Below are 15,820 nucleotides of genomic sequence, written 5' to 3' on the forward strand. Positions count from 1 at the left end.
ACTGGAGGTAGGTGTTTGACTCTGTCAGTTCGCTTCTCCAGCAGCTGCACTGGCTGCCCATTCGTTTCTGGGCCCAATTCAAGGTGCTGGTTTTGACCTTTAAAGCCCTATACTGCTCTGGGCCAGGGTATCTTAGAGACTGCCTACTTCCGTACAATCCAGCCCGTCCTCTTAGGTCATCAGAGAAGGCCTTTTACAAGTGCCGCAGCCTAGGGAGGTACGTGGGGCAGCGGCAAGAAATAGGGCCTTCTCAGTAGTGGCACCAACACTATGGAATTCCCTTCCCCTTGACGTAAGAACTGCTCCCTCTATGGAAACTTTTCGGCGAGGCCTGAAGACCCTTCTGTTTGGACAAGCCTTCTGAGTTCCTGGCCTTTTTAACATCTTTAACATCTCTTAATATTTTTTAACATCTGTTTACAGGTCTGATCCTTTTTTAATTTGCTACGCTATGCTCTTATCTGACTAGTTTTTATCTGATTACTGTTTTTACAATATGTTATTTTTTATCTGTTTTAAACTATGTTTTTAATTTGTTTTAACCTTGTTTTGTAAGCCACCTTGAGCTCCTTCGGGGAGAAAGGCGGGGTAAAAATAAAGTATAATAATAATATTATAATAATAGCTGGAGTTGATCTGAGGAGACCCATAGGGGAAGTGGAGGCTTACTTTGAGGTAGGGGAATGAATGGTTTGTTACCTTGAGGAGGAGTCTGTGACTATTCCTCAACGACAGCATGCAGCACACACCCCATTCCCATGGTTGCATTGGGGGAGTTAGGATTGAGGTTTAAATTTGACTATATCTGTTTTTCCCAAGTCATTGTTTCCCATATTTGAGCAAATCTCAACATTCTACAATTATTTTTTGAGCATGCTCAACATCAGTACTATCGCTGAAATTCGTCTTGATTGGAATTTAGGTCTGATGCCATGTATCTTAAATCCATAATATTGTCCCACAGATTTGAGTTCAGTTCTTTGACATAATGGATGCAACAAACAGCACCATGTGAACCATTTTGGATACTGTCTCTCTTCAGAGGGGCATTTGATTGAACTGGGAATAGCATCAAGCTACCTTGTGTATCATGTTCCTGGATTCTCCACTTGTTATTTTTTGTAACGTTTCTTCATTTCTTGTTGCCTCAAGAATAACACTGTCATGTGGACCCATTGCCAACTATGGACTAGATCAGTGGTTCTCAAACTTTTGGCACCAGGACCCACTTTTTAGAATGAGAATCTGTCAGGACCCATCAAAAGTGATGTCATGACCGGAAATGACATCATCAAGCAGGAAGATTCTTTGCACTCGTAGGCTGCAATCCTACCCACACTTACCCAGGAGTAAGTCCCATTGACTATCATTGTTAAAAGCAAATACATAGTCACCTGTTAAAAGTACAGAGCTGTAACATTTACCTAAATACAGTCTCATACTATGGTAGCATCAAGTCTAATATATTGAAAATAAAATATTGAAATGCATGGGGACCCACCTGAAATTGGTTCACGGCCCACCTAGTAGGTCCCGACCCACAGTTTGAGAAACATTGGACTAGATACTCAGGAACGCCCTGAGAAATCTCACTTATAAACTCATTTAGCTTTGAAATGAACAATGTTTGGACTGATAGGTTCTCACCTATTTGACTGTGTCCTATCAGCCCAAATATTGTTCATTTCAGTGTCATGAATACCAGGTGTGAAAGTATTTATATCATTTGGCTTATGTTTTACCTGAAGATATCCCCCCCCCCATTTTTCTTTAAATTCAATTTGCAGCCTGAGTCAGTGACAACAGAGGAGAATGTGGAGACCCCCTGAGAAATTTCATTGTTGCCTTTCCTCAAACGTTTTTGGGGTGTTTCATCTGAAAAAGAAAAAAATTCTTAAATTTGCTTCAGATTTTGCTGTAGATGAAATTTCAGTGACTGTAATAAAGAATTATTTTAAGGGGGGAAATGATGTCTATGGGTTGAAACTAAAGGTATTGTTCTGCAATGGGGAAGGTGTCTTCTCCTCATGGAAGGACCGCCTTATACCATGCAGTAAATGTTGTGTAAGTAAAGTAAAATTAAACCCTAAGGGTGCAATCCTAACCCACTTTATAGTACTGACATAAGGGCAATGCAGCTCCAAGGTAAGAGAACAAACATTCCCTTACTTTGAGGAGGCCTCCATGAATGCCACCCAACTGCAGGATGCAGCACACGACCCATTGGCACCACTATGCCAGTGTTGGAAAGTTGGTTAGGATTTGGGCCTGAGATGCTCTTCTATTTGCACAAGATCTCGTGCAACCTTTTGCAGAATCCAGAAAATCGCTGCTGTCTAGTTTAGCATGGCATTAACATTTGCCCAAATTCTTGTACACACATTTCTGGAACAGCACTAGCTGCTATTTTCCTTCCACTTATGATTCTTTGGATTCAATATTTTATGGGCACAGCTTTCAGAAAGCTCCTGTTCAGAAATTCTGCTCCAGAGACGTTACATCGTAGATCATCTAAAAAAAAATGATGAGCAATTAAATCATCGATATCATTGACTAGAGTCAAAAGGTAGTCTTAAATTGCTCCATAATTCAGAACAAGCACTTCATTATCAATGGGAGATCAGTGACTGGGTCCAGAAAAATAATGTGTTAGTATCATAGCAACTGCAATGGTGATGGCATTCCTAGTGATTGCGCCTGAAAGTTCACTGAGAATTCAATTAATTGCCCACATTACAGGATGCATTCTGCTAGTGACAGTTTTGCTCTGATATTTGAAAATATAGGGTAAATGTTGAAGATTAATGAATTAATTAGGAATGTTTAAACATAGCACATACAGAAAAGTCTTCCAAAATAGAGGACCCGAGAGATGCTTTCTAAAAGGGACTTATGACTGAAAATCTAGAAGTGATAGAAATGGGGAGAAAATGGCCTCAGTTAAAGTGATAAATAGTGTGGTAAAAACTTTCAGTCAATTGGTCAATTTCTAAAGACTCGTAGGACTTCCTGAATGTTCACTGAGACTTTTTTCTATTCTGTGAAATATTACGGTTTGAAATTGTAATGTATTGATCTTTACTACTGATCATCTTCATATATACTAATAGTGAACTCAGAGCCCAATCTTGAGCTGCCCAGGACGCGCGGCTACAGTGGCACCGAAAATGGCTGCCGCCGTATCCTGTGCACCCAAGGCATCCGTGGGCAGCACCTTGGGACTTTTGTCCCCTTCCCCCGGGGAAAAGGAGTAGTACCGCAATGGGTTAAGCCTCCGTGTCGGGCGGCGAGCCCAACACAGAGGCTCAGGATCTGGTGAAGCAAAGCTCCACCGGTCCCACCTCTCTCCCTCCCTGCTCCCTCCACCCAGCATGCCTCCCTCCCACCCTCTCCCCATGCTTCTCCCGCCTCCCCCCTCCCTGGAAGCCTCCTCCCCGCCTCCCCCCACACCCCTCTTTGCTGCTAGGCGGTCCACTTGAACTCCACCGCGAGTGGTGGAAGCCCCCCAGCACTAGCCCAGCACCGGCCAGTGCTGAGCTAGCACGGGCGCTTGCCTGGCATTAGGGCTCACAAACTTGCCTTATGGCACATTTGCAACAGTGTGTGCCGGAGGAAATCCGGCAAGTGGAGCTGAGGATTGGGCTCTCTGGAAGTTGAGTGCTTCTCAGTTTGTACATGAAATGAGGCCACCCTTAGACTGTAGTGGTTTCTACCCAGAAGAAGAACAAGCAGGTTTGTTTGGAAATTAAAAAGAAGGAAAACAATACAGACCAATGCACACTGAACATACTCTGTGGCCCCCAGGAGCTATGAAACACTGAAGATGTAAATTGGGGAGGGGGCAAACCTCAGCAGAATAATACAGGCCAGAGAGAAGACTTTGGCTTAACTCAACTGTAAATTAGCATCACTGAGATGTAACTTTATTGCAGGCCTCACTTATAATTTCATTTATTGCAGCATTTCACTGTGGGTCACAACTCACTGTTAGGTTGCGACCCGAAGTGTGGTGGGATTGGACATGATGCTCAATGTTGCTGCATTCCTGGGAACCTCCAGAAACCACTTCCAGGTCAAGCTGGGCCCATAAACTCACTCCATTGGCTTCTGTGGGCCTCAGAATGCCTTGAGGGAGTGCCCAGAAACAGCTTCCGGTTTGTGTTTGTAACTTCCGGGTTGCTTTTGCAGACATGCCAGGGTCTGCAGAGGCCAATGGAGTGGATTGCAGGCCCTGAACGACCCAGAAGTGGCCTCTGTAGGCTCCTGAGAATGCTTTGCAGTGCAACATTGAGCATCAGGTCGCAAGCCAGCATGGTGGGAAATGTTGATTTAATATATAAATTACATCATGTACAACTTACTACTGGAATAGCCTGCCCGTCAGAGATGAATGTTATGAACGATGGAAAGGGCAACCAGCAGCTTCTATCAATGACTGGCGCTAATGGGTACTCCTAGCCTGATGTGGATTCTTGATGGATTCTTGATTCAGCCATATTTTGATGGATGTCATCCTTGTACTGAATACAACAGTCTACAAATGATATTTGTTCTCAGGGTAAATAGAAGCAGAAATTCTATATTTACATTGATGAAGTAAAGCACTTGCCATGTGTTTGACCAGGGAGCATCCATGAGGGTCCAGCCACCCATCCTTCTCGAGAACTGAAGGAACCATGCAATGGTGTGAGATTTCTCCCCTGTCCCTGCACCATGACATGCATGACGGCCAAGATCTCCTTCCTGCACAATTATGGAAACGACAGAAGCCTTCTCCTCCTTAGCACCTGGTCATGATACTCATCACAGTATGTTGGCCATCTGCAGCACTTAGCCCTTGTTATAGATTTCAAACAGGAGAGCCCAGGATGGTTGGCCCAAATGTTGCTGTTCAGAGCATTCTGTTTATGATCAGCCTGAAAGAAGAAAAATGTCAAAAGGTGGAGAAACGCAAATAGCAACCAGCTAGTCAGGCAGTAAACAAAAAGGCTCTTAGAAGCCATCAACACCAGCTGTAGTTCCTTCAATGCCAGCCGTTTGCAGGTGGTATCAGAAATAACTCTCGCAGTGCACCTCTTTAAAGTGTATAGGGCACCATCAAACGAAACAGAAAATTAGGTGAAAGGATGAAAATTGTAAAGAGCTGGGAAGAGTAAAATCTACCTACAGAAAGCCACAGAAGGAAAATCAGATACAAAACTGCTTGTTTGGAAGCTTTTTCTTCTAATTTATATATATTTTAAAAATGTATTATGTATTTTCTTGCTTTAAAAAGGCAAGAGATTGCTAACATATATTGAAACATCAACAGGTTGTCAGTGCCGGCTATGCTGGATGACAAATCCATGGGCCGGGTCACCTGCTCCCATCATCTATCCACTGGAACAGATTTAGCCAGTAGTTCCACTGTGGTGCCCCTGCAGCTTCTTTTTCCCAACTCAGCCAGGCACCACCATCTTGTATCTAATGAAATCTCATGAGATCCAAGATGGTGGCACACAAATCTTGAGAGATTTTGCGAGATCCAGGATGGTGGTGCCCAATCTCACAAGATCCAAGATGGTGTCCAAGAGTCCATGAATCCAAGAGTCCAAGATGGTGTCTGCTAGGAAAGCTGGTGGGAGGGGTGACTGGAGACATCCTGTAGCACCCCTGTGAGTGCGCCATGACACCCTAAGGTGCTGTGGCACACAGTTTGGGATTCACTGGATTTCATTTTAAAGGTTCTAGTACTTTAGTGAAAGTCCTGTGCAACCAGATGTAAGCCCCATTGAGTTTAAATCCCAGATAAGTATGTATAAGATTGCAGCCTTGGTGACATCAAACAGCACTGTGTAAACCAGGGCGTCTAACTCATTTCATACAGAGGGCCGAAGTTAGTATTCATGGTGCCTGCGAGGGCCAGAAGTGACATCACTAAGCAGAAAGTGACGTCATTAAGCAGATGATGGCCAGAAATAACACCTTCTTTGTTCTGACGTAGAAGCTCATTAGCTGAAAACGACAGAAGAGAAAATGTGTTAATATTTTCAAGGTATGAGAGAGCCCAATTATCACACTCAGAGAACCCAATTAAAGTGGGGATAGGATAATTTCTTCCAGGGGGTGCACTCGGCCCACAGGCCTTATATTTGACGCCGCTGGTGTAAACTATCCATATCAGTCTTCCTAAGCTTGAAGTTATATACTGTGAAATACAGAATCACACAGTGCCATGAGAAAGATCCACTTTGTTCCAGTATCAGCTATGAAGTTCTGTTGTCTCTGCAGCCCCTGCCAAGGGTTGTTTACATATTTTTATGCATCTATCCATATGTTGCTTTTCATTCCTGTGTAAAAATGCTTCTTCTATCGTTGCAACAACAAAAAGTAAACAACAAGGTAGTTATAGCAAGTGGCAAGTAAAGGAATGTGAAGTACCTCAAAACCATATGGCCCAGCTCAAAAGACAATGATGAGCTTCTATGCTGTGTTGTTAAGCATAAAAGCTATTCTCTGAATTATTGTGTTAGGAATTGCTTGCAGAACCTGTTTTCTTCTCATTTCAAACAACTGTGGAATTTAGATGGTTTTGGTCTTTATTGAAGCTTTTGAAGTTGACTTGCACTTTTTCCCTAGAGAAAGATTCATATCATCTTTCTGTCCCTTCAGTGACAGAGATCTGCCACACCTCATGATGTTGAAGTAAGTGAAGGCACATGAAACTGCCAATATCCCACCCTCCCAACTTACCAGCCCGCTGTCATTGGCTGGAGTTCTACAGCAAGCAGGATACAAGATCTGGGTCAGGAAAATCTCAGGCTTAAAATGAGCAAGAGACTGTAGGCACAATCCTACCCTGTGCTGGAACAGGCAAGCAAAGAGACTTGCGCTGTATAGGATAGGGGCCAAAAGCGGCTCAGCCAGAGGTAGAGCCACCTCTTGAGCAGCTTGGAGCCTAACAACATTAAGCACTGGATTTCTCTAAGGGGGTGTTCTGCCCCAAATCTTCCCCATAATTTGAGTCCTGCATGGATCGTGAATTGGCAATCAGAGATAAAAATGTGACAGACAGAGCTCCCCTGTCATATCGCAACAATGCCTTCTGATGGAGTCACTTTATATACTCACAGTACAAGCTTATGACTGTCTACTCAGAAGTAAATCCTAGTGAGTTCCATGAGATTTCCTCCCAGGAAAGTGCGTATAGCAGTTCCCAAACTTCTTACCACCAGGACCCACTTTTTAAAATGAAACTCTATTTGGACCCGCCTAGATTTGTCAGCTTTTAAGAAAGGAGATCTAGAAAGAAATAATATTTTATTTTATTTATAAGTAATAATAACCAGAAAAAGTCCCTCAAACTTTTATCTCGCTGTATTTACACAAGCTTGCAAACTGTAGGAGCACAGCTCCTCAGAGGGCATTAGCAACTACCTTGAAAAAGGCAGGAGCTCAGTTCTTTGCAGGTTTAATTAGCAGCTATAGTATCTGATTTTTGAATAACCTCTGGGCTTGAGGCAATTAATCTTTCCACCACCCATTGGTGACCCACCAAAAATCAGGTTGCGACCCACCAGTGGGATTCGACCCACAGTTTAGAAACCACTAGTGTATAGGATTGCAGCCTCAAGTCACAATATTTCAAAGTACATGTAATCAAGGGGAAAGAGATCAACTGTTGTAGATGGGCACGTGAATTGGTTCACACCGATTCAGTTCCCCTTCAGATTCAAAATGAAAGTGCTGCCTATGTTCAGACACATACCTAGAAGCACAATGTAATGGTGCAAAGTTGCTCGCACGTGTAATAGTGCTATTTGTTCACACATGCAAACAAGTGCAAGTGCATGCACATGCGTGCGAGCAAAACACGCACATTCTTCTCCACTCCCTCACCCAGCAATAAAAATACCCGGGCAGTGCAGAGAAGGACAAGCTCCAACTATAGCTTGTATCATAAGCATTGACAACCTACACAACTCACAAATAAAAGTCAAATGAAGGCACCAGGGAGCGACTATTGGTGTGCAATTCCAGTAACGCAATGAGAAGAGCATTTCTTAAGAACTGTTTTGCCTTTTAATGTTTCTTAGAGGCCTTGTTATTGATTTGTTTACATTCCATTTATTTGTTAATGGCTTAGAAACCTTTTGTACAGTATCTAACACATCATTATCATACTTAGCTCTTTACTCTTCTCAGCTTTTATTTGAATTCCATATCTTAGCCTTGCATCTGGGGCACCGAATAGCTGATGCAGCTGCTGTAAATGTTGAAAGAGAGAGAAGCGTGTGGGTGTCTATATATATGAAAACCATTATTCTGCTCTCAAATTTAGATAAAATGTTAGATAAAAATGGACGTGTTTTTAGAAATGTCAGTGCAGATTAACGTGAGCCACCAAAGTGATCTTCCAGTTCACTTGCTTCATTACTCTTTCAGTTTTAATAATCTCATCAGACAAAGTCCAACTCTGCTCTGTTGATTTAAAGCGGGGGGGGGGGGAGGGGGACACAACATGCATTTCATCCCATTGATGCAAAGTGCTTTATTTCTTGTTATCTAAAAAAATGTAGATGAATCAGAACATAGTGGAACTACAGTGACAATTAGGATATTATTACTGTTAATAGTATTATACATATGCAAATGTTTATCTACCCAACCTTTCAGCTATATGATAGCAAAGGCACCAGGTTACAGGTGTTATTAACAGCCCAACCCTATTCCCCACCATCTTCCACCATCCAGTCACGATACTGCCCATAGTGGACCAGCCCCAGAGGTACCCCCTGCGTGAAGCTGCCCCCCTTGTCTGCAGCCCAACAGAGCCTTGCGCAGCTCCAGGACTGACCGGGGAAGCCATCTGAGGTTTCTCCGCAGTCTTAAACTGTACTTTGGGCAGTTTCTGACCATGTTCGGAGCCTCAGAAGGCTTCCCAGGCAGTCCTAGAGTCGCATGCCCATATTTGCCATGTTTGTTTAATGGTAGGTCTGCTGCTGTGTGCTGCATGGTATGTTGGGAGGGATGTGTGTGATCACATGACCAGAGAGATGTAATTAACATTTTTTTTTACCTGCCTTTCATTAGGGATCCTGATTATCTATGGGTCTCTTCAGATTCATGCCAACTATTTTGCTGGCATCGGTCAAGAGAGGAAGGGGGCACAGAGTGTTGAAAATCAGGGGTAGGATCCAATGAATGCCTTTGCTGCCAAGATCCACCCCTCCAGCCCATTCCCTGCCCCCTGCCCTCCCCCTGCCCCAAACTTCCCCAGAACCACCCACAAACTGCCCCTTTTGCCAGCTAATTTGGGTTGGTGCAATTATACATATGGCCTTGGCTTCACTTCAGCTGGGAATGTGTCTTTGAAAGGGACAAGCCCAAGGATTCCTTGGAAAGATGGTTCCTGGGACAAAATTGAAGGGAGAGAGAGAAAGGGAGATGTCTGGATTTTACCCCATTTGTTTATCTCTCTCACATTCAAACACATACACACACCAAGTATGTATGTATGTATGTATGTATGTATGTATGTATGTATCAGAGATCTGGGCAACTCCGTGGAGGGTTGCAGCGGGGCTGTGAGCCTACAGGACCCTCCAGAAGGCTTCAGGATGTCCCCTATTATGTTACAACATCCCTGGATCCCCATGGTGCTGCAATTGCTGTGGCACCATCAGGGACCCATTCCTGGGCCACTCCCCTTAAGGGGGAATTGCCCATTTCTGATTCCCCTGGTAGGTAGCGACCCACCAGTTAGGGAACCACTGTATTAGTAGAATTTTTGTTCTGAAGCGGTTCATAAAAAGGCTACTCTTAAGGACTATAGTTCATTTTTAAAAAATTGGTTCAGTGATAGGAAATTAGAAGGAAAGCATCCTTAGGTAAGGGTGGGCAGAAAATCATTGGGAGCTACAAGTAGCTTCAACAGTCATCTGAAATCAGTCCCAGTCAATCCTTGCCAGATGCAGGGGTGGGCACCAGGACACAGGCTGTGTCTGTTGTCCTGTGTGCTCCCTGAAGAATTTGGTGGGCCACTGTGAGATACAGGAAGCTGGACTAGATGGGCCTTTGGTCTGATGCAGCGGGGCTATTCTTATGTTCTTATGTTCTTATCCTTTCACACACCTATCCCTATGTCAGGGATCTGAATGTACAAGTCAGCATTTTGTGACATGCCTCACTTCCACAGGCCATCTGTCTGCCACACATTCCACCTCCCCAAGTCACTATTTTGCACTGGTGCCTTCCAAAGTTCTGGCAAAAAAATAAATAAATACACGTCATTATTGGAAGACTAAAATTTGCCCACTCTGGCTCCTAGGAACCTAGGATCCCTCACTGGAGATCTCAAGGCTTGATAAGAACCTGTTGGAGATGCTCTAGGATTTCCTGCTACAGGCAGGGGGTTGGACTAGATGATCACTTCCAACTCTATGATTCTATGAAAACTATTCAGAAGCCAATGTCTATTCTGTAGAATTGGAAGTTTTAAAAAAATGCTTTTGGGCACTGGACCTAGTTAGGAAATGGCCCACCATATAACTGGAACCTGTCAACACTTTTCATTTCTGAAAGAAGCCCGACATAACTGCAAAAACAGTCCATTCAAAAGACACATTATTCCATGCACCCAGGCCAACAAGCATGTATGCCCTTATCTGTAGTGCTGCATTTTATATAACATTACCAAAATAGGTAATGCAAACCTTCAATTTCTTGTAAAGGTCAGCATAGCAAAAAATCCTGTAGCAGGCTTGCTTCCTGGTTGATTTGGATCAGACCTTAGCATTTACATTCCATAACTAATTTGTTTAGTTAAAAAAGGTCAGTCCTGATAAAGAGAGATCAAGAATGCCTTAGCAGGCATGCATTTTTATCTGTGCTTTAAAGAAGGAAATTGATCATCTATGTTGGTTAATTAATAACCAGAAGTTCACGGCTCCGATCACCGGACAGAGAAACCTACATCCCCCCCCTTCCATTTGCATCCATGAAAATGCAATGGGGATTCAGGAGGGAACGTAATCTGAGAGTAGAATTAATGAGATAGCCAGGAAAATCTCATGACAAATGGCATTTAGTGACATTGTAGATAGAGCCTGGCATTTTACAAAAACAAACTGTGGGTCATTTGCTGTGTTCACCTCCATAAAAGGTATATACTTTCAGTGTCAAGTTACTGGAGGTGGGAAAGTTAATCCCAAATTAATTGAATGCTATATTTGGCGTCAGGAAGTTTCTGAGTCAATTTCATATCATGAGGACATTGCTGTTGGGTGCTTTTTTTTTCCCCAAAAGCGAGCAGCATTGGATAAATGCAGAAAGTAAGGCCAAAAACAGGAATGGTGGTAGACCAGGAGACGCACATATCCAAAATGGAAATGTGGGTGAGACCAGAAGTCTGATTCACATAGGCCAGCACTTCATTTGATTTTTTATTTTTTTATTTTTTACCATTGGCTTACTAAATAACTATACAATTATTTATGTATTTTGCTAGGGTTGGCACTGAACACTATCTCCCAATCTTGTCTGATCTCGGAAGCTAAGCAGGGTCAGGCCTGGTTAGTACTTGGATGGGAGACCGCCTGGGAATACCGGGTGCTGTAGGCTTATACCATAGTCTTTCGAGACTGAAGGTTGCCAACCAACCAAGCTTTATGTTGAAAAGCAATATATAAATCTAAACAATAATAAGGGGAAAAACTAAGGGCCCGATTCTATTGCCAGGTAGTGCCAGCCTCCCACACACTGCCCTGGCAACAGACATTGAAAACATGCCATAAGGGACATCACGGTGGCTGGGAGAGGAATGGCGCTGGAGAGGAGGCCAGTGCCAGTCCGTGCTGGGCCTCCATGCTAGTGGAACAACTGTCGGGAGCCACCACCGGTGAGTATCCCACCAAGCAGCAGGGAGGCATTGTGGGGCAGGGGGAAGGTGGCCTGTGGGGGTGGTTCAGGCCTTGGAGGGAGTGGGGATGGCAGCAGGGGCTGCCACCTAATCCTATCCCCTCCCAGGTCTTGAAACTCTACACAGGTCTCCTTGGTTCTGCACCAGCTAAATATACACAGGGGGGCTGCTGCAGCCCAACACGGGGTAAGGAAACTGAAGTTCTCTTACCCTGAACAGACCTGCAGCTGCCTCCTTGGCCCCATGGGACACAGTGGTGGCATTTTGGCGCTGTTGTACCATAGGCAGCATAGGATTGGGCTGTTAGTGTGTTGTCAATTTAATTGCACACAAGACACAGAAGATGATGGGATTTGGGTCCAAATAATCAGGGTGACAAAGGTCAAGTTTACCTATTCATATCTGCTGGGGTGAGGCGTGGGTTTTTGCAGAGATTGTGGGGTTGCCAAGGCACAGTGATCTCTGGGCCATTGGGGAGAAAGGCAGAAAAAGACAAACCCAGGAGAGCTATACCTTAGTTAGATCCAGGAAGACAAGACAAGGTGCCAAGCATTCCCCCCCCCCCGCCCCTGGGGGAGAGATTTCTTAAAAGGCAATTCAGCAGGTGCTTCAGTGGCAGTTTGCGGTCGTAACTGGGGTAGAAGATAAAAAGCCTGAGTAGTGAGAGGGAGATACCTGTCTTGGGTGCCACCAGGCACAGTGGTTCTTGGGTAGTGGAAGAGATGGGTGCTTGACACACAACACCACTGGGAGCTGAGTGTTCTCATGAGCAGCAGGAGCATTAGCAAGAGGTCTGTGACCCCCCCCCCCAGCTTTTTATAGCCAAAATTCCATAGGACTGATGTATTCAATCTGTGTGTCGGGGCTCCCTAGGGAGGCGTGGCTGGCCAACAGGGGTGTTGTGAGGCATCTTGGGGAGAGAGGTGGCCATAGCTGCTCGGCTCAGCTCAGTTGCACATGCTGCCTCGCTATTTGCTGCTTTTCTGCAGCTGTGAACGAGGTGGGTGGGGCAGCGTGAGGTGGGTGAGGGCATGTGAAACATGGTGGGGGGAGGGAGAGAAGGCTGGCTGGGCAGCGGCAGAGCTGCTGCATCTCATCAGCACAGGGCACGCTCCTGGCAGGGAAGCTGGACCTAGAGAGAGCTCCACCAGTAAGTTACAGGAAGCACAGTGCTTTCCTCCGCTTGGGAAGGAGGAAGCCCAGCTTGCTCAGGGTCCAAATGCCCCCAGCCTGCATTCTCCGTCTTGCCTGGGGGAATAGGGGGTGGCAATCTGCATGTTGGGGTGTATGTGTGTGAGCAGGCCCCCAATCTACTTTGGGGTGAGTTGTAATCTTGCTCAGTGTGGCTGCAATCCTAGTTGCACCTTCCTGGGGAGTAAGCCCCATTGACTCAAATAGGACTTACTTATGAGTAGACCTACATAGGCTTAGGGTCAGTATCAGCTTAACCAGGGATCTTCACCTTTCTCTTTTTCCTCCCCCTTCAAAAAAGAAAAAAAGCCACACTTGATCAGTCAAGCTTTGTCTCCAAAAAGTACCCATTACCATCTAAAGTACCCATTAAAACTGTTACTCATTCTTTTTCAGTCATCCCCCTTTTTCCTCCTGCCTCCTTTGGGGGGGGGGTTTACTTCCCATGTTGGCTGCTATTATAAGACAAAAGGCACAATCCTAGCTAGGTCTACTCAGAAGTAAGTCCTATTGTGTTCAATGGGACTTACTCCCAGGAAAGTGAGGTTAGGATTGCAGCCAAACAGTCTCTGGGTCTTAGTTTCACAGCAGTTTGCAGATACACACAAAACAAACATACAAAACAAAGTCTTCCCTCTCCCAGCAAATTCATCACTTCTCTCCCCCTCCCTTTCCAAAACCCTCTAGGTGTGCTGCTAACAAACTCAGGGTACAAGCCTAACCAGGTCTACTCAGAAGTAAGTCCTATTGTGTTCAATGGGGCTTACTCTCAGGTAAGTGTGGTTAGGATTGCAGCCTCAGAGTGCTGGCAGCTGTTTTTTGTTGTTGTTTCTGGTGTATAATTATAACACCTTCATCCCCATTTTGGGGGTAACTGAGGTGAGGTGATGTAATGCGGAGCCCTGGCCAATGGCCACAAGGATCAGGGGACCCACTGGCCAGAAAGTTCAAGAGCCAGTGTCATAGGGAAACACAGAGGTTGCTGTAAGGTGAGCTCATCAAGGACCATTGTGTCCATCTTCTGTGTCTTCATCTTCTGTTGGGGATGGTCGTTCCCCAGAGAGTTCAGGGTGCCCTCTGTCATTTTGCATCCTTAGCAGGGTGCAGTGATGGTCCGGAGGCCTGTGCTTCAATTAACATACAGGATCTGATTGTTGTTGTTGGCAACCTTCAGTCTCGAGAGACTCTGGTATCGCACTCTGAAAGGTGGTTTTGGAACATCGTCTAGTGTGGCTGAAAAGGCCAATTCGGGAGTGACAATCCCTTCCACACTGGGAGCAAGTGCAGTCTGTCCCTGGCCTGTCTCCTGGCTATGGGCCTTCCTTCTTTGCCTCTTAGCCTCAGACTGTTGGCCAAGTGTCTCTTCAAACTGGGAAAGGCCATGCTGCACAGCCTGCCTCCAAGCGGGTCGCTCAGAGGCCAGGGTTTCCCACTTGTTGAGGTCCACTCCTAAGGATCTGATTGAGTGTACAATGAAGTGGATGATGGAAGCCAAAGAAGAAGGCACTTCTTTTATGATCACTAACAATCTTGTTTGCTAAGTAGTCAAGGGGGCTCCCAGGCCGTGGTCTTGCTAACAAGCTTAAACTTGCTGCCTGAGCAAGGTGTGGCTGGTCACAGCCAGATAGTGTGGGGAGAGGTTGCTCTGATAAACCAAAGCTTGGCCTTTTCCCTAAATCCTTGGGGGACCTGATGCTTCCTGACCATCAGCTCCAGCAAACACCATGAGACTGGTCTGGGCCATGCTCATCTAGCATGCACCCAGCACCACGAACCTGTGAACCCAAATATGTCAGGCAACAATGGCGCATTGACCACACAAGCAGTTGACCACATTCTGCACAGCTCTCGCATGCATCTGAAATATTCAATTTGTTAATACAGAAATCCAAAACACATCTGAACAGGGAAAATGGTTATATAGACTCCTGGCAAAGTCTCTCTGTTCATAGTACCATACAATATGAGATCAGTTGTAATCATCACTCTCCCCCCCCCCCCCACGTTCAGGTAAATACCATGATGGAGACAAGAGTATCCATTTTCAAAAAGGAGAGTTCAAGTACAAGCATCGGATGATACCTTCTGATATCCATGTTCGGCATTACTGTCTTGACATACACCTCAGCAAGCATGCAAATCGTTCCCAGCAGGGCTATTAATGGAGCACAAATTGCCTCCAAGTCTTCTCAGCATCAATAAAAAGGAGGCCCAACAATGAAGCCTTGCATAAAAGGAGACAGTTTAAGATGCAGCACAAAGAAATATCTTTTTCAGATCAATGAAACATCTTGTAGCAGCAAGGAAGGAAGAGGCTGTATGTTGTAACACATTAAAGTACTCGGTACACTAGTTAGGAAGTTCCTAAATATGCTGTTGTCAGCAACTACCACCTCCTAACCTCCATCCTGGGCCTGAAAGATCTACATGGGGCTATTCGGTTCTGCACCAGCAAATTCACTGGCATGGATCTGAGTAGACCCATAGAGGATGCTGGGGCTCGACATAGGAGACATCTGGCTGCTTCCATTCTTGCCCTGATAGAAAAGATACTGCACTGACCCCCCCATCACACAGCCAGAATTTAGATAGGATTAAATTGCTAGTCTATAACTATGACTAACCCAAGTCCCATTAATTTCAAGAGGACTTATTCAGAGGCATCACTAGAATATACATCACCTGGTGCAGCAGCTCATTGTGTCACCACCATCATGGACCATCTCCTGA

Source organism: Tiliqua scincoides, chromosome 1, assembly GCF_035046505.1.
Source record: "Tiliqua scincoides isolate rTilSci1 chromosome 1, rTilSci1.hap2, whole genome shotgun sequence".
Taxonomy (NCBI): domain Eukaryota; kingdom Metazoa; phylum Chordata; class Lepidosauria; order Squamata; family Scincidae; genus Tiliqua; species Tiliqua scincoides.